The sequence below is a fragment of the Centrocercus urophasianus genome, unplaced genomic scaffold, assembly GCF_019232065.1.
Source record: "Centrocercus urophasianus isolate 14NV4802_14NV808 unplaced genomic scaffold, USGS_Curo_1.0 seq_16, whole genome shotgun sequence".
Lineage (NCBI taxonomy): Eukaryota > Metazoa > Chordata > Aves > Galliformes > Phasianidae > Centrocercus > Centrocercus urophasianus.
The window spans coordinates 5,549,162-5,574,363 of NW_024884711.1; the positions used below are offsets into that span (position 1 = coordinate 5,549,162).

The 25,202-nt window shown below is 43.8% G+C and overlaps 1 long non-coding RNA gene across 2 annotated transcripts in view; it reads right to left on the reverse strand.

The window, feature by feature from the left end:
* The window catches only part of LOC122159680, a 159,630-nt gene that overhangs the window by 14,374 nt on the left and 120,054 nt on the right, over positions 1–25,202 (reverse strand). For both annotated transcript variants that reach the window (XR_006168585.1, XR_006168586.1), the window contains one exon: positions 17,768–17,898. This is a non-coding gene — a long non-coding RNA (uncharacterized LOC122159680). The remainder of the gene's footprint in view (positions 1–17,767; positions 17,899–25,202) is intronic.

The window sequence follows — 25,202 nt, forward strand, 5'->3', positions numbered from 1 at the left end:
CAGAAAGGGGCAGAAGTTGGGTGTGATGAGCTCCCAGTCATACTGAAAGCTCTCCTATCTCCAGGGCAGGCTCTTTCTGCATCTGACCTGATGCATAGATCTTCCCAGTTAACCACTTCCATGACTCTGCCAGTCTCTTCCTCATCTTGCCCCAGAGATGGGCTGCCTGCTACCACCTCTGCCACAGCAAACGTTGGGATTGAACATCACAAGCTTTGCATGCCAGCCTTCCCCTCTGAATTTTGTCCTTTTCCAAGAAGCTAAGAGTGAGCCATGCCCCAGAAAATGTAGGCAACCATCTGAACAGAAAACTACTACAGCCAAACTCAGCAGAAGGAAGATGGCAACCCACTATAGGGAACTTGCTTTAGCAGGGAGGGTGTTGGACTAGATGATCTCCAGAGCCCATTCCAAGCCCGATGATTCTGTGATTCTGTTTGGACTTGAATTCACCGATCACTCGAAGTATCACAGTCTGCCAACCTGCAGAATGTGTCTGGATCTGGGACATAGAGTCCCTCTGCCAGAGCCCTGCAGTGCTGCTCCTCGGGCAAATCCTCTTGTGTTTTTCCTCTGCAGGCACTGTGCTGCATGTGCAGAACTTACACTCCTACAGAGGGAATTGTGCCAGATATCTGCAAGGGCTGGGAGGAGATCTGAAGAACTGCATTCTCCCCATGTCCTGCATCCACTGCTCTGCCTTCTGTTTTTCTGCAACTGTCAATGGGGACAGTTTTTAAATTGCAAGAGATCCTGAGATTGCCTAGGACTAGCAGTAGGCCTTTATCATCATTAATCTTTCATAAATCTTAAACCTAAAATAAATGGTGTGGCAGCTCTGAATGTCAGGAATCATGGGCTGTGGCAGTCCTGTTCACAGACATTGTATATGTGCCTTTAGGAATGTGGTTGGCAAATCTCCTCTATTATTTGTTCTGGCTGAACATTGTTTATACTTCTCTTCCTGTTTCTGGAAGCAGAAATTACTGTCTCAGTGGCAAGATAAAATATTTCTCTTACAAAAGAAAGCACTGGTTGAAGAGAAGCACTTTCGTCATTTTCTTTTTTACAGCAAAGGAGAAGAGAGATTTCTGGGATCTCCCACATGAATATTTTATGAACTACCTGAGAAAGAGCTTAAGGGATGAATGGCTGAAAATAGGAGACAGCGTGGTGTGGTGGACTAACTGCATCCCAGCCATTGTCCCTATGGCTGCTATTTTCAACTATTGCGATATAGCGATTATGGGAAGGTAAAGTGGACAGAAACTGCCTTCTCCCTGAGATCTGTGCACAGACATTGGCACTGAAACAGCAGCTGAATGCCATGAAATTTGACAGAGGTCTTTTTGTCGTTTTGTTGTTGCTGTTGTTGTTGTTGTTGTTGTCACCTCAAAGCCAAGGCCAAAGGCACAGGGAAGCTGAAGAAGTGATTGCCATTGGAAAGACTGAAGTATTTGAAGGTGGTCTGAAAGCAAGGAGAGCAGGTTGTGGAACAAGCATAACTTATCCATGTAATAAGCCAAGAAATATGCATTTGTAGAGCAAAGTTTTATACATGCAGTCTCTCTCTGGCTTCCTGATGTCAAAGGTGAAGCACACAGACTTCCCCTTCCTTGGCTCATGCCCAGATGATAAGGCATGGCAGCGCACGTGCAGCAGCCACTAACAGAGGTTATTTCACCCACTGTGTCAGGGAATCTGCTCTTTCCCCACTGTCAGAAGGGAAATGCTCACTTCTGGACCTCTTCCAGTGCCCAGAAAGCATCAAGCCAGACAAAAAGGCAGTAATTTACACCAAAAAAAGCCATCTGAACTTGCAGTTCAGACGCACCTTCCTTCTTCTACCTCACTCTTCAGCCACACAGCAAATGTTGGGTGAGGAGCACAGCAGACCATACAAGGACTGGTGCACCCCCAGAGGGCAGGAAGGAGGGACAACCTGGGATCTCCCTCAGTTGGGTGACTGGAAATGGATAGCTGCAGTCATGCCAGGTGAACCATGATTTCCAAAGGAAATGCATGGGATGAACACAGAGTAAAGTCTGACATAAAATTTCCATCACAGAGGACAAGATGCAACATTTCCTTCCTCAGCCTATCTCCTTTTACCTATTTTGTCTTTATTTTAGTTGTTTCAACAGTAAGTCCCTAAGACCAAAAACTTGGAAAATAAACAGCTCGCCTCCTGGGAAATTTCCAATGGCAGTCATTTCTTTGGTTTCCCAGTGCAGCTGGTCATGATTTTGAGATAACATCTATTCTGGTGTCAGAGTTGTGGCTCTCCCGTTCTCCAACTGAGTTCTGATCACAATGCCAGATCAAGTAGACCCAGAGCCAGCAGCTTCCCTGAAAACACTCCTGACTTCAAAGGACTTTGGGTCCGGCCTCACCCAGTGGTCAAACATTGGGCATACGAGGGCAACCAAAGCAACCAGTACTCACATCCACAGCTACAGAGATAGTACAGACACATGCCTAAGGCATCTGGACTTGAGTTGCCCCAAACAATGCTGTGAGTTGAGTGTCCTGCACACCTAACGCACAGAGGCTTATTTAACCAATGGAGATTGCTGCAGGCTCAAACTGGAATAAGTAACCAGCAAGAGGCTCCTTGCAGGTTAGCCACTGGAAGCTGCCCTCTTGCTCTGCTACACACTGCCAGCTGCAGCAAGACGCAGCAGCAGGGTGCATGTGGGTTCCTGATGTGCTTCTGTGGCTGTGGAACAACAGCTACCTGTAAGGGTGCATACACTGTACCTTCACATATACATATGCATAGCAGTATGCATATGTGTATATTCAGCTACATAAATAGCGTCTCATACAGAAATGCTCTTGTGTAACACTGAGGGGCATTGCAGATGCAGATGCTTCAAGCTTGTTTGCATGAGATAATAGATTGTACACGTTCATCAAATACATAATACTGCTGGGCTTGGTGATGTTTATGATTTCGAGGGGTACAAAAGTGAAGAATTATAGTAAATCTGAAGATGTGTCCTGGCTCTATCACAGAAGAGGCAGCAGTGGCTCCATAGCAGGCTTTAGACTCTGAAAATTTGGCTGTAAGTCCCACTGGAGCCAAAATGTGGCAGATTGTTTTGTTTATTTGTTTTCTGGATAGAAAGTTCTCTTTGAGTTTTCAGGGACCTTTCAGAGGGCATTTTGGTCATTGGCAAGGAGAAAAAGAAACAAGTGGTAAAGAACAGTCACCCTTTCACTCCCTTACTCTGACGTAAAACTGTGGTGCATCAAAAATCATGTCTGGTGTACAGCTGTGCACCAGGGAGCTTTATGCAGAGTTATTTTCCCTGGGGAAGCTGTGGGGTTGGGGTTTAGGTCTGCATTGAAGTGCAGTCACAGGGAATGAGATATACACATTGCATCATCGTACATTTTGGAATTTATGAAGATCTGGAAAAAGAAGGCAGTAAATGCAACGTGTGAAGACAAAGGCATGCTAAATGTTTTAATTACTTTTTTTTCCCCACTGTAATGCTCTTTTATCTACGTCTGTGAAAAACTGCAGTGTGCAGGTGCTACCAGACATTGCTAGTAAAACTGCACAGTTGACTCCTTCTTCTGTCAAAAGGAGCGATTTTTTCCACTTCTTTCCCATTACATTGAAATACTGCTTTCTCCTACATTTTGCTGTTTTTTTCTTGTGTCTGAGTATCAGCAAAGTTCCATCAGCTTCCAAAGTTGACATAGGAGGACTGAATGGAACACGCTTCTTATTTAGGAGTGGCTTGTGTCTGAGGAAATGGTGTGTTTTGAAGGATGCGTCCACTGACCCAACAAACTGGTTTAAACCTTAGTACAGAAAAGATGGCTCCTTCTAAATGTATCGGTGGGCAGTGGGTCTCAAAGAGCCTGGGGAGGAGGGTGTTTTAATATGATTTTAGATTCAACAGATTTTCCTAGTGTGTTCTCCCCAGGAGAGATGTTGGATACCAGTCTGTGCCTGGTGGATGCTTTTGAAAATGGATGAGTGTGCCAAACTCCAGGCCCATTCAGGGAAATAAAACTGCCAACCTCAAGAATGGGCTTAAAAGTCTCAGAGTTGTGTTGAGATGTTTGTAAAGATCTCTGAGGCCCTCAGATGGAAGATGATCTGCAAATGAAGTATTTCAGTGACACCTCTTAATAAACACACACCCATTGATCCCCTCCTCCCCTAATTTTCATTTCAAAGCAGTAATAGGAATGAGATTTAAAGTATTTATCGAGTGGTTGAGAAAGACAACCTTTGACTCTGTGCCTTAGAGCAGTGCCTGGGGCAGGCAGTAATTGTGCAGAAGGGCACTGATAGCATGTCTTCTTATTGCTTAAGAAAGGTGCTTTTCCAATTTGCTTTGTTCGCTGGGTTTCTGTACCCATCTCCAGATCCACAGCTATAAATACAGCAAGCTATATATAAATACGCACACATACATACACACACAGAGGCGATGACTCAGAAACATTATCAGAAGCCCAAGTCAGTGTAATTGAAAAAAAGAAGGAAGAAAAGAGAGTTCAGTACTTTTAATAAATAGGACCTGATGCGAAAATCACTTTAATGGGCTTTATCATTATAAGTAGTCAGACCTACTCAGAACACAGTAGCTCGCAAAGAGGAATTTGGGCTAGATCTGTAAATTGGACAGTATTATCAGTGGAGCTTGAAGATACATATCATATTGATATTTTCAAGATTAGGAAAGGAAATGAAACTGCAGAAAATTTATTCTAATTTTCAGAACTGAACGTTTTCATTATTCATTACTTAGCGAAGAATTTTCCCATTGTGCAGAGTTATTGTGGTTGGACTACAGATCCATTCAGAATCTTTCCAGTCCTCTAACTGACTGAAGAATTTGTGAAGGATTCCTGTACGCTGAAGAATTACAGAGAATTTAGAAATCCTCACTTAACCTCCCAAAGGAAACTGGATCTGCATCCCATCCAGTGCATAGAATGGATGGTGGATAAACCTTTAGTGCCTCCCATCCAGCATCTGAGGTCAGGTGTAATTCTTCCCTCTCTTAACTTGATTTAAGGATAATTTCTATCACTGGGGACTTGCTGCACGTATTTGTGACTATACAGTAACTATACAGCACCACCCATTTTTGAGTATATAATTAAATCCCATGTTTATTTACCAAAATTCTATCTGAGGAGTCAGAGGAAGCAGATATTAAGAGCTATAGTTATATTCAAAATGAATCAATTTAACAATATAAATGCATTTCTGAAGCTGCTTTCCAGATCTTGTAGGTAAGCCATTAAGCAAAACACACTGGGCCACATCCACTATTTGACAATGTTCTGAAACACTAAGAATTTTACAATTTTCTACACTTATAGTACAATTTCTGTTTCAGAGTGAGAAGAGAACTATTGGTTTTGGATCTCAAAATGTTCTTTTGGAGAAGCAGAGTCATCGTACTTAATGAACAACAGGAGAAAAATCAAGCAGTAACACTTTCCCGCTCCCCACTTTAAGAGTCCTCAGAGATGTGTTGTCAATTGAAGTTACAAATGGATGTTTCTGCGGGCAAAAATTCTGGCTTTAAAGAGCTGTAAAAAGGTCCAAAATCTGTTCTCACATATACCACAGTGAATCAGGAATGATTTCACTGAATAAACATAACATCAAGACATAAAGGTCAATAGATTTTTGCCTACTTTTCCTTAGTGCAGTGGACTGCAAAATTTGGCTTCACCTTTATGCATTCCAATTTGTATCTACATCTTTCAGAAGAAAAAAAAAGTGTATATTTATTGCCTGTGCAAATCTATTTGCAGCACAATTCAGGAAGAGCAAGGGAACTATTAACTCGATGGTGAATACCAAAGCAGCTCTCCTTCCTGAGAAGAGATGGAATCATAACCTACAGCATTATAAGGAACTGCCAGAGAAGAGTCATTTTGCTGGAGAGCAAAGAAAAGAATAATTTCCACAAACTTTGGTTGTCGCTGTCTTGAAGAGTATGTTAGATGTTAAAATGTAATCTCTGCTTTGTGAAATACTCCTTGTGACCATACACGGGCTTCTGATAGATCATTCAAGCAGCACTGCCACGAAACAGTCTGCGTATGTTGAATATATAGCCTACAGTGCATACCATGACAGACACCTCGAGCACTGCCATACCCTCTCTGATTGATGGTGCTATTGCAGTGACCCACAAGCCCAGGTGTGGTGTCAGTACAGCCCCAATGATAGCATTCAGACTGTACCAGCAACCTGGAATTATTCATCTTTTCTAAAGGCCTCAGAGGAGAGCTCCAGACTGGAGGCAGCTGAGCTCTCGTTCTTCAACTCGTTGCTCCTCCTAAGAAGAACTAAGAATTTAGCACAAGGAGCAGTGGGCAGATTTGTGAGTCACTGGCTATGGATGGACTAATGAGTAAAAGCCATCATCCAGCAGTGTCCCATTTTTGTTCATTGGTTTTGAACTTAAACTCTAGAACCAGCCACAGCACTGAGAGAGAGAATATATCAGTGGTATAACTTCAGGTGATTCAGAAATAAGTGGTACTTTGTGGTTTGATAGATCTATTAGAGAAAGTGAATCTTTTTCTATTTCTTCTCACTTTTTTTCTGTTTTGACAAATGCATGGTGAGGGAGAATCCATGTTGCTTAGCAACTCCTTGGGATGCAGAAAGAAATCAGTCAATAAAATTTTGAATTAAGGCTGCAACGATCCACATGAATCTGTCTGGATAAAACAAAAAAGAGTTATATATTATCCCTCTTTCTATTTTTTTTTTTTTTTTTAATTTTTCCTGAAGCCACATTAGCTCTTTAAAATGAAAAGTCATAGAAATAGGTCTTTCTGAGTTGGAAGAAAGGGGATAATTTATTGCAGGACTCTGGAAAGCAATAACTCATTTTGAATTCTAGAAATGCTGATTATTTTAGTTAAGGTTTGATATAAATTTAGAAGTTATGGCACAAGGATCGTTTGTAAGCCAGTCATGAATTCAACCATGAGACCTGCTGGACTGGATCCTCCACTTGTCTGAACTTTCACTGATTTCATTGTTGTTCTGCTTATTACAGCTGGAGCACCCAGTGTTGCACCAATACCAACCAAAGACACAAGCACGTGCATCAAACACTCAGCATCTAAGCTCAAGTGTCGTACTCTTAGTCTTAGCCCATAAGTGAGCATACAGATCACAGGATGTTGGCTCTGGTACCTGGCTGGATGTGTGAACATTTTAAGAGTGTGTTAATTCAACAAACACAGCAGGCAGTTCTGCAAAGATTATCAAGATGGTCATGAACATCATACATTCATAAACATTCCCTTTGCATTTTGAGTACTCAAAAGCAATGATTAACGTGACTTCCTAGAAGTCTGAGAAGTACAAAATGAACACTTTACTCAACTTTTTACAAAGGTAGATAGTGAAATACAAGGGGGAATGTTTTCAAACTAAAGGAAGGGATATTTAGATTAGAAGGGAGAATTTTTTTCTGAGAGGATGGTGAGGTGCTGGCACAGCTGCCCAGAGAAGCTGTGAATGCTCCATCCCTGAAGGTGTTTAAAACCAGGTTGGATAAGGCCCTGGGCAATCTGATCTAGTACTTGCTGGCAATCATGACTGTGGCACGTGGGTTGGAACTCGATGATCCTTGAGGTCCCTTCCAACCCAAGCCATTCTATGATTCTACAATTTTACGATTCTATGACTCTTCGATTCTATGATCTACTATTTGACTAGTACACATCTGAACTTCCAGTTACCCAGGGTTTGGTCGAAGTGGCAAAATAATAGAGGAAAATGACTATGGGAGGAAACTAGTGCAGTTTAATATGATAGCAAATTGTAAAGCAAATAGCAAAAAAAAAAAAACCTTCTGACTTTACAGACACTCTTGGGAAATTGCAGCATTCAAGGAATAAAACAGAACAGTCTCCACTTTTTAGACCAACTATTGCTTCTTGTTCTAAGAAAGGAACAGACAGCATAAAGGTTTCCCTCTTCTGATTCTATTTGTCTTTGGACCATTATTAATAATTGTGATCACTGCTATTACAGTAATAGTTGGGTCCCCAGTTGCATCGCAATGTCTTACTAATTCTTCTTGTTCCCTAGACAGCCAGAGCATCAGGCTTGCTGTATGTATCCAGCCCTCCTGGCTGCAAAGAGGAGTTAGCACAGGAATGTGGTCCCGGTAAAGCAGGCGGGTCACAGGTGTGGATAGACCCTCTGTGCTTTGTGAAGTCTTTTTGAGTTTCATAAAAGGATCTGCAGGACTGCATGTCCATGAAGACCAGGTTCCTCCAAGGCACTGTTAAAAATACCATTGCCCTTGCATCTTCCTTCGAGAGGTCTTGTATGTCCTATGTGCATAATCTTGAATGTTAGTTCTAGTGCATTCTTTTTATTTACAGTTTTCATTCCCATAACTTTTACTTGCATGAATTTGAAAGATTGCATCTTGCTATATCTTACAAGAAAAGATATGTATGATGTTAAATTGATACATGCATACTACGGAATACTACACAGAATATTCTGTACAGCTTTATAGTACATCTGTCATATTTATGTCACACAAACAGTTGTGATATATGGAGAGCTTACTTCTGCTGTATGTGCATGCTATACATACAGCTATATATATTACACAGATAAATGACGACATTATTAGAAATGTGATGTGAACTACACTTAAGAAAAATCACTTCTCCTTGCTATATGTTGATATTAAAACTGTTCTGTAAGCATACTAGAAGAGTAAGAAGAATGAGATGCTTCGGGTTTTGTTTGTGTTTGCAGACCTTTGCAGGTCTGTCAACACAAAAGTTACCTTACCCAATGATTCTTGAGACAGATCCACAAGGGACAGAATTCCTTGCAATGGTGCAGAAGATTTCAGATAAAAAACATTGAGATTTGTAGCATTTGCTCCTCATTTTGCTGTAACGAGTGATTCATTCTGTTCTGGTTTCTTGTCTCCGTATGATATAAATAAGATTGCCTTATTTTTTGGATGTAAATCTATTAGAATAGCTTACAAAACCAAGGGTTATGACCATATGACTTTTTAGCTTTAGGGTTTTGAAGCAAATTGCTGTTCATAGCAGTGTGTAAACTCCTTCCCCATGCATGCGTAAAGCAGTGTGAAGCAAATAATCTTACTGCACTGCATGGCACTTCAGCCTGCTACCCTCCAGGTGACTCCCACTCTGCACACCAGGCAAAGACATCACGTCCCATCAAACTTATATGCTTTCTGGGAGCAAGGATAGCTAGCCAAAGAGTGAGGGCCTTTCAGCTATGTGTTGAGTCTTAATGGGCAGTGTGCCGGTAGTGTTGTTCCTGAGATGTGCAAGGTAATTTGATGGTGTGTTTGATGAGTCTTTTCACAGTGCTGGTGGGTTTGGAGATGCTTCTCATTGGTGTATATTGAAAGTGTCAGGAGATCAAAGGCTGAACAAGTGCATCAGAGATTCACTTTTTGTACATTAAAAATGTGTGGTGAAATCACACCCCAAAGAGTGTTAAGAGGCACCCTTCAATCTAGTCCTCTGTCTGTATGAAGGAAGCAGGCCCAAGTGGGGCCAGCTATTTGCAACAGAGTGAAGGGGCAGTAGGATTCCCCTTACACAACTTTATCAAATCTAAAAGCTAAGCATCTCGTCTACACTCCATCTGTAGCCAGCATTTACAACCAATGAATTGAGGGAAAGAGAGGCTTTTCCTGGGATCAACTCATCTCATTATGAGGCAAGTATTTAAGAAGTTGGCAGGAAGGCTCAGCTGTTCCCTGAGGTGGTCACTTCGTGCCACCAGCTATGGAAGAAGCTGAGATTATCTGTCTGTTTCAGTGCCACCGATGGGAGGTTAGAGAGGAGAATTTCTGCAAGGGATAGGTGATAATGCTGCTGTTCAGTGACAGGCTGGAGACTTGGGAACCTAATGAGGCTGAACAAGGGCAAGAGTAGAGCCCTACACCTGGGGAAGAAAAACCACATAAATCAGTACAGATTAGGGTCTGACCTGCTGGAAATTAGCTCTCTGGAGAAGGACCTAGGTATTCTGATGGGTTTGCCATAAGCCAGTAATGTGTCCTCATGGCCCAGAAGGCCAATGGTATTCTGGGGTACATTAAAAAGAGCGTGGCCAGCAAGTCGAGAGAGGTGATCCTCCCCCTCTACTCTGCTCCAGTGACGCCACATCTGGAGTACTGTGTCCTGTTCTGGGCTCCTAGGTTTAAGAATGACAGGGAACTTCTAGAAAGAGTCCAGAGAAGGGCCATAAAGATGATGAGAGGCCTGGAGCATCTTTCTTACGAGGAAATTCTGAGATACCTGGAGCTGTCAAGCCTGGAAGAAAGAAGGCTGAGAGGGGATCTCATCACTGTTTACAAATATCTGAAGTGTGGGACTCAAGTGGATGCGGCCAGGCTCTTTTTGGTGATGCCCAGTGACTGAACAAGAGAAAATAGGCACAAACTGCAGCACAGGAAGTTTCATATGAACTTCTTTACTATGAGGATGACATAGCACTGGAAGAGGCTGCCCAGAGAGGTTGTGGAGATATTCAGAACCTCCTCCAATGCTTTCCTGTGCAACCCACTGTAAGGAACCTTCGTTAGCAGGGATTTGAACTACATGATCTCCAGAGGTCCCTTCCAACCCTTATGAACTTGTGATTCTGTGAAGTCAGCCTGGGGTTTATCGCAGACATGCTTGTCACTGACCATCTTCCCACCATCTCTTTCCCAAGAAAGAGTTCCTTTGTTGTCAACAACAGAGCAAACATAGAATTGTGAAATATTACAGCTCTTCTCAAGTTGGGATGGTGTGGGCAAACTGCTTACTGCTTATTATGTGGTTTTTCAAGGGATGCATAAGGAGATATTTCCTCCCTTGGAATTGTATCACAGTACTACAGGGCTGCACGAAGTTAAGCCAATGGCATCATTAGCAGCCATGGGGTCAGCTTTCCTGTCTGTGCTACTTCTCCTTTATCTGCACAGCTGGGGCTGGAGGGTTAAGGGGAGTCCAGTGGCTCTGAACTGGGCAGTGAGTTATGCTGGTATTCCTTTCTTGGCACTGAGATGAATGATGCTTAGTCTTGTAGTTAACTTGAAGGGGCCACATCTGGAAGTGCTTTAAGCAGCCTTAGTCTCTGTGGCAATTTGCCTGAGTAAGCACCTCAAGATTTAGCCAGCAGAGAATATGCATTGCATAGCTCATTAAGAGCCTAATCACTCCCCTCTGGGTCGAATTCAAGTGGCTATTAAAACCAATGTATTTATTTGCAAGGAAGAATGCTAAAGAGGCTGCAAGAGATATATGAAATGTGTCTTGGAAAAATGTCATCGTGATAACTACACGAGGAGGAGACTGAGCCCCTTGCTTGCTGTAAGACGTGGGGATTTCTGCACCAGGGAAATGGGAACGTGAATGGTGTCAGCTGGTGGAATGATGAAAATATCTCACTGCCAAGTGACAAGAAGCCCGTGGCACATCAAATAGCAGAGAAGGACTATGCAGATAACAGCTGGCTGGCAGGGGAGCTGTTTCCTGTGATTGGAGGCTGTCTCCAAGGAACATGGACTGACTCTTTGCTTACTGACCTTGAAAATGGAACTAATTTCAGAGGCAGCCCTCTCTTATTTGCAGAAGTTTAAGCACATTTGTTTCTATAATGAATTTGAATGCAAGTTGCTGTGACATCACAGGCAAAAAGGATCATTCCTCATTTATCATGGTGTCTTCCTGCCTCCACAGGGGCCAGCTGCTGTTTGGTATAAATGACAGACAAAAATGTTTTTAATGTGCGGCTTCATCTTGCATAAAATATGATAAAAGAACAGAGCTGAGGCTATGAGGAACAGAGGTAGAAGCATGCTCTGGGCAAAGATCATTAAATGTCCAATGGCTGTAGATATTCTGGGAGCCGGGAGAGAAGGATGCATTTTACATGAGGAAAAGATTCATTTATAGGAGAATAAGAGGACACTCGTGCTTGGCACTCTGCCAGCACATGTAAACAGACGTGACACAAACGCAAGTATCAAAGTCTCCTCATACAGCTGTCTTCAGCCTCCCTTCTCCTTTGGTAACGACTCTTAAGAAAGCAAACTCTTCCCAGAAAGAATGATTGCTTTCCAGAGCAGTGGACTTTTCTGTTGCAAAGTCAACAAAGTCCTGCAGGAATTCTTGGAACACCTCCAAAGAGGTGCAAGAAAGCCAATAATTTGTTGTCAATCATGGCATGCTTTCGGCACCCAGGGAGGCTATGGAAGCTGAGGGTGCTCTGTATTTCAGCAAGTCAGAGCTCCTCTGCAGATTTTCTTAACATCATAGAGCTGGGTCATTTTAATTTAGTGGCTTATCTTTATATTCTCATTTTAGTGCCAACTGTCACTGCAAGAAGACGGTAAGGCGATTGAAACCATCCAGGTTGGTTTATTAAGCTGAACTACTCTCCTTCAGTGATGAGGAGGTCACCTTGCAGGTATCAGAGAGCTGGAACAGGCGCCTATTGCTGACTGGCTGCTGGCTCTGCAGGTCTATACTCTCCCCCACGGTAATTTCCCTGGTTACTATATCAAGCAGGACTTGCAAATCCACCAGAGGTCCTGGTTCTGGACAAACTGCAATGCAGAGTCTGAACCAGCTTTATCCACCTTTGCTTTTCTGAATTCCTAGAGGAGCTGATGGCCTGCTCAGCTCTCAGCACAGAATATACACCCTGGCTCCGTTTGTTGATAAAAGTCCTCTTCTCAGTTGGTGCCCAAGAATAGCTCTGAGCTTGCTTTATGTCAGCATCAGGGAAGTAGACTTATTGCTGTAGGTAAAGTAGGTTTTACTTCCGCTTGCCTGCTTATTTTACAGGGGAAAAAAAATGAAGTAAACCATACCTATGGATTTGCTTTTCTTCTGCTTCTACCCCCATGTCCAGGTCTAGCTCTCCTCTACCTCACATGGAGTTGCCTGCTCCCTTTTTGCTATGGGGCACTGAAATCAGCATGATGCTCCCCAGGTATCTCGATCTGGAGTGGTTCACCTCAGCTCTGAGTCACCTCGACCTGGGTGACGCCATGGTGAGCCCTGTCACCAGGAAATTAAGGGAAGGAGAGCTTTGGAAGAGTTGCTGTAAGCAGGGAGGACCCACAAAGCAGGTCCCCTCCTGTACTGGCCATATCTGTGCATCAAGCAAAGCTGTGGCAGGATCTTGTCACCACCACACCCTGGCAGGTCACCAGCAAGCAAGGTTTGGGAGAAATGGGGACAGGATCACACCGCTGTGGGGAAGGAGGTGTATAACTGTGCCTGTTTGGAGGGCCAGATGTGTCCATGTGACTCGAGTCAAACAGAACAAGAGGGAGCAAGGAGCACACATTCCTCTACAGACCCAGTTCCTGAAATCCATTTTGTCCCGTGTGTTTCTGCGATTATGGATAGGTGGAAAGGGAGGAAAGAAGAAAAGAAAGAAAAATCTTTGTTTTATTCTTGGATCTCACACCCCTGAGTCTTTATTTGTTTGCTCTGTATCTGCTCACTTGTACATTGTTTGTCCTGCTGATGGCTGAGCTACTCCAGAGCCTTGCTTCTGCTGGTAAGGAGTCCTGCTCCCCTGTCTATCCCCCTGTGTGCTCAAGCCCCTCTGCCCCAGTCCCAGTATTGCTGGATGTTTCCTCGGACTCAGCGCGCTCACTATTTGACTAAAATCTTTTGCTGGTCAGAAATGAATTGGCACAGAGCTGGTTTGGACAGGCGAGGCAGAGCGAGGTGGTGTGGGGTGCGAATGTGCCAGTGCTTGCAGCCAGAGGACAGGAAAACCCTGGAGGACATGGACTTCTCTCGTTTGGCATCGGTGACCTGGTATGCTGTCATGCATAACTCTCACCAGCGGATAGCTTGGCACAGGATTGTTTTCCATGATCTCAAGGGGCACCTCCATTCCAAACACCACCCCTTCAGCCAGGAATAACGCTTCAGCTCCCACGTGCTTCTAGATTTCCACTTCAACGCTGGCCTCAAATTGAACTCTCTGACAAAGAGTATCTGGCCAGCACTGTGGTCAAATTTACGGTCATTCCTTCTGCCAACATTTTTTACAGCATGCATGGCTGTTATGATGAACTCCTTGCAAAACAAGGATGTGGTGGCAGAAGGTTTCCCTTGCTATCCTGGAGGAAGACCCAGAGTTTGCAGGTGCTCTATGCCTGCCTGGTGCTTCAGCATGAAGACAGTGCTGGCATTGGCTTACGAATGGATGTCACAGAGAAACTGGCAGCTACACAGGCTGACAGAGAGCACTACATTACTTATCCATGCAGCTGGTCTCTTGTGAGCACAGTGCAGGAGATCCACCCTGCTCCTTTCCTGTAGATGCGGGGTTGCAGGTGGTCAGTTTGATGTCCCATTATGCTGGTGGACAGAGACTCTTGTCCTGCTCCCAGCCATTACTAAGACCAGTCCATGCTGCCAGCAGGGCTTAAGAGGCAAATCTCTACTCTTGTCATTGTGGTTTTCCTATCCGGCATCTACACCATGTGCACATCCAGCTCTCCCGGATACAGCTGACTTAGGGCTTCCCCACACCATGCAGTCTGCCTTCAGAGCATTGTGATAGTCCACCTCACGCGTAATCACTTTTCTCCTCACCAGAGGATGGTGAGGCACTGGCACAACTGCCCAGAGAAGCGATGGGTGTCCCATCATGGAAGCAGGTTGGATGGGGCCCTGGGCAGCGTGAGCTGGTGGGTGCAAGCTTGCCCAGAGCAGCAGGTTGGAACTGGATGGGCTTAAAGGTCCCTTCCAACCTGATTCTGTGATTCTCCACCAGCTGAAAGCGCATTTGCAGACTCACCATCTCTTAATTTGTTCTCCTTCCTCTTCTCTATCTTCTCTCTAACTTTCTGAAATGGGAACATTACTTAAAAAACAGGCAATGCAGAACGAGGACAGGCAGCCCCGGGAAAGCAGAGTCAGGCAGAACAAAATAATCGCCTTAGGAGGTGCTTCCAAAGGGCTTTGAACGAATCTGGAGCGCGCGTGTTACTCTCCTCACTCTGTTTTTGTCACGTCTCTGCAATAAAGTGGACATTTTCCCAGCTGCTCGGCAGGGCTGACAGCGTGTTGTCAGGATGGGGCTGTGCCCTAAATACAGACTCTGCGGGTTCAGAAAGTTCCCTTCCTCTAATTGGAGCCAGCTCGCCGAGGTGAAGAAAAGCTGCAAAATTGTTTTAAGCTACGAGCAATTATAACAACCCTAACAGTGCCAGTGACACTAAGAGGATTTGTACTGGATTATATCTAACGTTAACATGATCTAATGCCGCCTGAATAACGCAGTCCGCAGCGGGGCTGGTTCTCGGGGATGGGTGCCTTGTTCTTCAAAGTCACCTGGGGCTCAGGGAGAGAGGAGAGCAAAACTGTGCAGGGTAAATTTTGGTGCGATGTCGGTCTGGTTTAAACATTGGAGATAGGGAGTGATAGAGCAAGTGTGTTTTAATGAGAGCCCAGCAGCCTCCTGCTATTTGACATTCACCCAGCTGGGCAGGGAGACGCTGCAAGTTCTCATGGTGATGCCATGACAGATGTCATGCTGGCCATGGTGCTAGGGCACGCTGGGTGACCCAAACTGTGACACGCTGCTGTCTCCAGGCTGCATCAGATTGTCTGAGGTTGCTTTTAAAATAATTCTTTTTATAGTAGAAGGGAGAATAATGGCACAGAGAGGCTTCAGTTGGTGTAGGCAGAAGAAAAATGGGATTAATTAGGATATGCCCTCATACGCACAGATTTCAGAGAAAGTTCTGCTCTGACAGAGCAGGCTGGAAAGGCTGTATGCACCAGTGATCGTGGTGGTGTATGGAAAAGGAGGGGAGGGAGAGACAGTGCAGGAGCTCAGCTTGCAGGACGAGATCTTGGAGAATACCTGCTCTGCTGCCAACCTAAGGCATGGCTTACAGGGAACTGCTTAATCTTTCTGCAGATCAGTTCCTCAGCTAGCTGAATCAGAGCAGTGAGGGATAAAGAGTAACCTGCATGGGTATGAGGTTCTCAAGTTCTACATTAAGCAAGGATGGAAAAGGTGGAAAGCAGGTAAAAGAGGAAGGATTTGGAAGTTACTGGGCAGAAGGAGACGCATGTGGCCTTGAAAGTTGTCCTTCAGGCCTTGAATTTTGCTGGTGAAATCAGCAGAACCAAGAAAAGTTTTCTGGGGATGTAAGCTTCAGGCATGACTGAAGGTCACAGAATACAAACTGTGCTTGGGAACTACCCAAGACTTGCCTTGCAGCAGTGGCAGCACCTGATCAGATGGGTGCAGGGATCTTTCTTAGCCTAGCTGTGATGCTTGATAGAGGGAACTAATGGGATGAAATTGGCTTTATATCCAAAATGGGAAGCCCCTCCCTGCTAGTGTCAGTGAGCTCTGCAGTGCTGAGCTCTGCAGCAGAGGTAAGGAACGAGGCCAAGAGGTCTAAATTACACTGCTATATACGCTGCCTTTGAATTTGGCCCTGAAAGTAGACTAGGTCAGCAATGCTGATGAATGAAAGAACTTTGTATCAAGCCCTTAGGAAATTTTAATCACTAATACAGTACGTTTATTTTGCAGAGCTGTAAAGAGCCATGTACCTATGCAACATTGAACTGTACTCCATCCTACCTAGGGGGTAAGTTCAGACCCCAAAATATACTGAATGGGGTATGCTGAATGTCAGACAACTGACATTAAGTCCTATGGCTCACACTGTCTGCCACCTCCTAGTCCACTGCAGCCCACTTCAACAAGCCCCTTGCACCTTATCATTTCCACTTCATCACTCTCATGAACATTTAGGCATAGAATCACAGAATCATTAAAGTTGGAAGAGACCACTAATGTTATACAGTGCAACCATCAACCCATCACCAGCACGGCCCTTAAAGGGTAACATGGCGTTGTATTGTCAAAAAACTATAAGCCAAAACAAGCATCCAAAGGAATACAAACTTAGCTAAAAGGAAATATATTTCAGAGAAGCATATTTTCATTTGGCTCTTCATTCTCCTCACTGGGATTTTGGCTCCTGCCATGCATGGTAAAGGAAAAGAGCCAGTATGGATAGGAGACAAAGAAGGGAGGAGAATTCAGGGCTGAGGAGAACCATGGGAGATGAGATCTGTGGGAAGATGTGCCACCAGCTCCTGAGTGCAGGGATTTTGTGACCCACTGTGAAGTTTCTCAGAACTAGTGCTAATATCCTGAGCTTGCTGTATTTATGCAGCAATTATCACCTATAAAAAAGGTGATAATATAGACTTTCATGATTAGAGGGCCAGCTGCTAAGCTGGTAGAAATGGGTGTAGCTCTGTGTGCTCTACCAGAGCTATACTGCTTTATGCCAACTGAAATTGCTCTCCAGAATTTTGACTCCGTCATAAAATCAAAATAAAGAGAAGGAGTCAGCTTAACAGTAAATTTGGATTTGGAGATGTCTGAATTTCCACCTGGAAAATGTAGAGTCAAGCAGGGCGCACAATCGCACACCCATCATTTAATAACAGTTGCAGAGCACGTATTTCTGGAAAGGAACTATTATAAAATTACAGTGACAGCAACTAGCTTTTAGCCTGTGGGTTTGCATCTTTGCAAGATATTTTTTCTTGCATTCTATAAAATAATCAAATTGATACCATAGCGCTTTTCAAAATGGGGTCCCACAGAGGAGATCTACTGAAGCCTTAGGAAAAATACACCAATTTGTGATTTTAAAGTGTCAGGATTTTGTGTGTGGATACATACATGTGTCAGGTCAAAGTCCTGTCTTCCTGTAATGGCCACACAGCATCCATTTCCCCCGTAACACAGTGGCTGCTGGTTGAACTTCATAGCAAAGAATCAGTGAAGTCGAGGCAATTTCCTTAACATGGCAGCTGTAAGAGATTATAGAAGGGAGATGTGAGAAAGGCTTTCCTTAGTGGTTAACGCTTTCCTAAAGTTCAAATGAGGCGATATACAGTAAAATAAATTCAATCTGTATTTTCCCTTCTTTCAATTTTAGCAGGAACTAAATGAAATGGACCTGTGTTGATTCTACTCAGTTCAATATATCTTCGCTTTCTAATAACCAAGGTCGTTTTTACCTTCATGGAAAAAGGAACCTAATATAAAATCCTCACCCAGACTGAACAAACACATATTTGCACTTTTTCAAAAGCTAGGTAGATGACTGATATATTATGTAATTCATTTCATGGCACGCTGCTGAATGTTTTTTTATAGATAGTGTTTAACCTTGCCAATTTTGCTCTGAGATAATCACTCCTTTGAGGATAAAATCTCACATTTACCATTACAAGAAAGAAGAACTCCCCCCCACCCACCAAAATCTGCAGCCTACAACAAATAACGGGGAAGTTACTTAGCCAGGAAGATAACGATTAGAGCAGTTTTCACTGCTGACTCTGTGATTAGCCAGTGGTTGTTATAATATTAATCAGAAATATAGTGATAACTGTTCAGGCTACGTTTTGATACAGCCAGTGAGCAATGACAAAATGCTCAGACATCTTACAATAATGTATTTCTGCCCTGACTAATGGAAGTGGCAAATAGATTCATAAAAAAAAAAACCCTATATTTAGCACGAGAGCTATTTTCAGCATGCAGGAGCTTTGCTGGTGGCTCTCTGCTGTTTGTGATGGGGAATATTAATAATGCTAGAGTCTCCTGGAAGGGATGCAAACCTGGAAGACACCTCTGAGACACCCAAGAGGAGGACATCAAGGTGACAGGCCACAGGGTCAACAGCAAATGGGTCTGTAACCCCTTTGCTGCATGAGCCCTGGTGCTCCCCCAGTGACTACCTTTGAGAGCTGAGCAGTGCAGAAGGTCAATGCAAAGTGAAACATTACCTGGAGGGAGAAAAATGTATGTTTAAGCCTAGATTCTTCATATCACGCTGCAGGCACGTGGTTAAGGTGCCTATGTTTGGAGCACTCTCAGCCCCTCATTCCTGTTATAGCCATGGCAGGGAGGAGAGCACCTTGATGACAACTCAGCCCACCTGTGGTGTGAATCACCCTCAGAAGAGCCCAGGTTTCAACCCAGCTGCTGAAAGCCAAGCATCTGATGTGCTGTGGGATGAACCCTGGCCTTGACACGTGGGAATATAATATGCAGCATCAGGCTATAGGAAGGCTTTATGCCTTAGATGGCAGAAGAAATACTCAGAAATCAACATGGTGACCCTGCATTTGTTTTTTTAGTCATTTAATGGAAATTAATATTTTGAAGGTCTCATTGAAGATCCATCTCCAATCCATCCAGAAGTAGCAACAGACTAACAGCAAATAACAACCCCCAAAAAAGAAGCCTCAATTTGAAATGTCCTTTGAAAACATATGTGAGATCTCTAGTAAAATTTCTTTGACTAAAGAAGACTAATTATTACTATTACATTAAGCACATATATTAATGTATGTGTTATTATCTCCCTTCTTTTTTATTTTAATGTTTGACACAGGTTTCATTGGTCAAAAAAGATTTTAAGAGCACTTCCCTCCTTAAAGTATGCTTCATATTGCCACTACATAAATCAGACACGAAAGCTATTTTTTGTAAGTTTATTAACCAAAGACACAAGTTCCCCTGGAACTACTCCCAAAAGTAAATAATTGGACCTTGATCTGATGAAGGCACTTAACAGCAGGCTTATTTTTAACTCCATGAGTGCAGCCATTGAATTCAAAGGGATTGTTCAGATGTTTAAGTTGAGTGCACATTTAAGTGCATTGCTGATCAAGTGTCCTAATCCTTATGTTGTTACACTGATTTCAGCAGGGCTGACAGTGCAGAGTGATGGCAGGGGGAGAAGATTGCAGGACCAAAACCAGGGCTTACTGAAATCCTTATCTCTTTCCATCACCCCACATTTTTTTTATGTCTAGCTCAAAAGCAGAGGTCTGTCATTTGGTTTTGTTTTGGTGGGCTTGGAGTTTGGCTGATGTCTTATTTTGTGGTTGTTTTTTTTTTTAATTCTTCATGTTTACCTGTATCTACCTTCCTTGCTGTGGGGCAACACTCCCTTAGCTCCATGAGATGGAGAACACTCCTTCAACCCCCTAAAACCATCTGAATAGCATGACTAGGGAATGATCAGTAAACAAACTTCCAAATCCTGCAGCTCTTCCCTCTTGTGCCTAATCTTGAAATAAGGCTAATTAAGACCAACAGCACACTACTCGCTGTGCAAAGATTACTTATCAGCTTAATTTGATACTTTCACTGACAGCTGACATAAGTTTTCCTCTTCTTCCCTTGCTCCTTCCCACACTTCATTTTAAACAGGGATGAAGCTGTGCACAGACCTTTTGCTCTTCCCCTCTTCTCCACGTCTCACATGAGGTAGAATTGGTGTTTTCAGGCTCAAGGACCTGATCTTGTCAAGAGGAATCTGCTTTTCCTCAGAGCAGACCCATATGCCTTTTTCTTCCTAGCAGATGTACTACCAGAAAAACAGATTGGTGAAATGAAGCCTGCTCCTTAAAGGCGAACTGAAATGCTTGCATACGGTGTATAAAACACACAGTCTGCTGCTTTGAACCACACACTTTGTAGGATGTGCATTCAGTGCAGCTGCACCATGATCATCCTTGGAAACGCAATGAGCAAGTTGAAAAGAGATTTACGAACCCAATTTTTCAGAGCTGTGGTAGCTCAGAATTATTGAGTTTCTCCATTCGGGGAAGTGCGAGAGGCCACACTAAGTCTGATGCAATTTAAACCACTTCATAGATCATGCTGGACATCTTCTAATATGCACCATTACAGCCTTGCAGGATCTGATAAATGTTCGCCAGGGAAGAGGACGAGGTGTACTCCATTACATATGCTATGACTCTGTCCTCTTCCACTGCACCGTGTCCTCAGTTGATGTAAATCAGCATAGCTGTGGTGCAGTTAATGGGTTTTATGCCAATTTTCACCATTTCAGGATCTGGACAATCACGTCTATTAAAGCAGCTCAGAAAATTCAGTCTTGTTTTGTTTTGTTTTTTGTTTTGTTTTTAACAATGCCTGCAAGGTTTAATTCTCTGTTCTGCCTATATGACTGCAAGCAAGTCCTCCACACATCGGACTCCACTTTTTGCACAAGATCAGGTCTGACACAGACCTATCACCCAGGATGTAGCTTGAGAACTACCTTGGGTGTAGGCTGCTCCCTGTGCTCGGTCATGAACAATGGGACAGTCCTTGGCAAGCCAGCACCAAATCCTGAAAATTAGGTTAGAAAAGAGACTGTAACACATCTACGCCACTAAGTTATGGGAATCCTCTGAGAACTGAAGTTTTCACGAGGTGGTATTACTCCCAGGGAGGATTCATGATACATGTCAGAGACAGACAAGTTTCAAGGTTTTTCCTATATTTCTTAGCACATCTCTGAAGTAACGAGGGTAATGCAGGCAAAAAGCAGATGCTAAAACCAAACTCAGCTCCAGATAGGGTGCACACTGTTGTTTATCCCACAGCATTTTCTTTATGCTCCATCTGCTTCTAAGGTTTCAGAGCTTAACTGTGATGAGAACATTTTAAGAATTTTGGAATCTTCATTATAAACCAATTTTTCAGTCTTAGGTTTACATGAGATGTGTTTGCCATGATCAGCTTCAAATACTTCTGGGCAAGTCAGACTTTCTAACAGTTATATAAGTTTATTTTCAGTACACCCGTGACTGATCATCATTCTCATTTGTGTTTTTACGACTGTGGCAGTTACAGATCTTGCAAAAAGAGATCCATTTTTAAATGATGTTTACACTCATTTCAGTAGTTATATATAGCTACATACTTGAAAGTCCTAAATAAACAGGTAACAGGTGACATAAAAAATAAAATGAAATAAAAATATAAACTAGAATCAAATACATCGTCTGAAGACTCAGCCCTCAACAAATTCCTGGCATGTTTAGTGTATCTAAGAGGTATACATGCATTTTATAGGCATTATATATTTGCGTATAGATTTGTAAAACAAAATGACCAATGTGTATATGTATTAGATAAACAACTATCTAATGCAACACACAGTATTACACACCTGTCTCTAACATGTGCATACACACACATGTATCCATGCGTGTCTGCATTTGGCACCAAGATGCACACCAATAACACTTGGGAGATGAAAATAGCTTAACAGCCATGCTAGTGCAGGTCACAGGTGATGCAAACACTGTGAACCCTCTCAGAAAAAGGAACTTCAAGAACAGTAAAGACATCCATGGGCTGCCCTGGGGGTCAGGAGCTAGGGAATGCCTTTTGATGTGTGTTGCCATTCAACACATGTTGCCCAGGAGTGCTAAGAGAACTTGGTGAAGGGCTGAGAGCCTATACCTCTAGCGGATGTGCAGTTTGTATGAACAGGCAGTCAAAATGACCACAGTTGGGTTGTATGGCACCTCTTCATCACCTTGAGGGAGGCACAGTCGCCACTGAAGCCAAGAGAAGTTTGTTGTGGCTCCTGCTGAGGAAAGCCAGCCCTCACATCTCCTCCTGCCTGGCTTACCTGCCTCACACCTACACCCAGCACACAGGAGCTACACGCAGCTTGCTGACTTGCCCCTTCTGAGCTCCTAGTGCTGCCTCCTGCTCTGACGACTGGTAGCACAGCACGACATGATAAACCTCAGAGAAAAGTATGCTGTTCACTGCAGTGCTTTCCGCCCCACTCCCTTCCCTCTTCCCCTGCCAGCAATTGCAGCCAGCACCTCCCTTCCTGAGTCTAAAGGAAAACTATTTTTACAGCCCTGCTTAGCTGGACCCACTACAAACATTCCCAGGGAGGCAAAGCTTTTCCTCGACTGGTCTCCAGTGATCCAAAGGGGTCATGCAGCTGTTACCCTTCAACACCAGGGGATTCATGCAGACAGCAGTGAAAGCCATTCTTCTCACATCTCCTGACTAGCACGGCTTCAGGTGCTGACGCTCACCCTCAAGCACAGTCTGCATTATCTCCTCACACACCTTCCTTCACTGTGTGCAGTTCTGGGCACCACAGTGTAAGAAGGACACAAAACAATTAGAGAACAACCAAAGGAGGACTATGAAGATGGTGATGGGTCTGGAGTGCAGATATGCAGATATAAGGAGCAGCTGCAGTCCCTGTGTTTGCTCAGTGCAGAGCAGAGGAGCTGAGGGGAGGCATCATGGCGGCTGCAGCTCCTCACAGGGAGCGGAGGGCAGTGCTGAGCTCTGCTCTGTGTGACAGCGACCAGACACAAGAGAATGGAGCTGTGCCAGGGAAAAGTCAGGTGAGGGTTAGGGACAGTTCTGCACCAGAGGGCAGTGGGCGTGGAACAGGCTCCTCAGAGCAGCGATTGTGGCCCCAAGTGCCACAGTTCAAGGAGTATTTGTACAACACTCTTGGACACTGGGTTTGGATTTTAGGTGGTGCTGTGTGGAGCCAGGGGTTGGACTCAGTGATCTTTGTGGGTCTCTTCCAACTCGGGATATTCTGTGATTGTTCTCCACAGGTTGGTTTCTCATATTGCTTGGAAACTGAGGAGTCAGACCTGTAGTCTTTGCTCACATCTTTGGTGTGTATCACCACCGCATAAGTGACTCAGGTGAGAGTCAAGGAGCAACTGCATCCTGGAATTTGCAGAACCGACTGTTCAGGTTATTTTTCCAGTGCTTCACAGCTCCACTGGTAGCTTGGATGGTGGCCAGGTCTGATGGGAAAACACAGTTGCCAATGCTGAAGCTGAAGTAGGAGCAGAGATGTGCCAAAAAAACAGGCCCAGCTGAGAGGCATTGAATGGCATAAAAATATAACTCAAAGCTTGTAAGAGGGATTGCATATTCTAGATCCAATTCCTTTCACCTTATTCAAGTAAGAAGTCCCATTAAAATGAAAAGAACTAGCTGTGCGTGTGCATGCATTTTCCTTTTTTGATCAGCTACCTCTTTGCTGATACGCCTAGTAGACTGTTTGAAATCCTTATAAATGTTAGATGTCCATGATAAAAGACAGTGCCCTTATTTGGCCCATGGCCATTTTTCATGTTTATTTGCTTATTTATTTCAGTTAAGTGCAACACACCAGTTGATGTGCAACATCCGTGTGCTGCAGTACAGCTCTAGGTTGCCTTGGCAACCGGTGGAAAGGGTTTTGAAGAGCCAGAAAGGCCCATGATAATGAAAACAAGCATTCAGGGGGCCTCTTCTCCAGGTGGGTGAGAAGAGGCTCCCCGCTGGGCTCCCTCGCCCAGCCCGCTTTCATATAGTCAGTTGCTTTAAACAAAAACTACAAAAAACAACAATAAAAGCCCATCACCCAACCCCTTCTGCTTTTTTCCATGCTAAATCACAACTACTGATTAAAAGTTCTGAGACGGTTCTTTGAAGCCTTTCATTAATAGGTTTCCTTTATGAATCCAAATTAGATGGCCAATGTGTTTTCCTTCCAAAAAGAAAGAAAGAAAGAAAGAACTATTATGGAAATGTTAGTTGCTGCTGCTGGATTTTACATGTTTAATCTCCCACATGTACATCTGTACCAGATGGCACTGCCTGTAAGATACGAGATAATCTTTATATACCATCTTCACCATGCTGATGCCCAAGCCACTGCAGGCTGTAACTTCCATTTAGACATGGTAGAAACCATGAGTTCACCACGGCTCCTGTGGGACAGGGCTCAGCCTACCTGTGCTCAACACCTGCAGCTCTCACTGTAAGCTGCAGATGAAAGTAGGGAGCGGGTGAGTTAATGACAGAGGGCTTGTTGGTGCGAGGTTGTGATACTGAGTGCTAGGAGAGCTCTCTCCTCTTGAGGAAGTAGGCCTGTGGAAAGGCATCCGGGCACCCCTGGTCATGTAGCTGAACTTCAGTTCTCCTTATCCTCATTGTATGAGAGAAGGGCTACTTCAACCTATGTAGGCAATGATCCTTGTTGAAGTTCGTGTGGAATGAGACAAGGGAGGTGAGGACAGCATCTGATCTCTTTTCTTGTTCAGCACTGTGCCAACAACACTAAGTGCAAACACAATGATGTTAAACCACCTGACCATCACTAGGACTGGGGAAAAAAAAAGTGAACTATGTGTTTGAACATCATTGTTTTTTTTTTTACCTCCTTTTTCAAGTCTTCAGGAGGACATTACTCACCTCCAAGGTATACGTAGATGGTGAAGGTCAGTACTCACTCTGAAACATCCTAACACACATATTT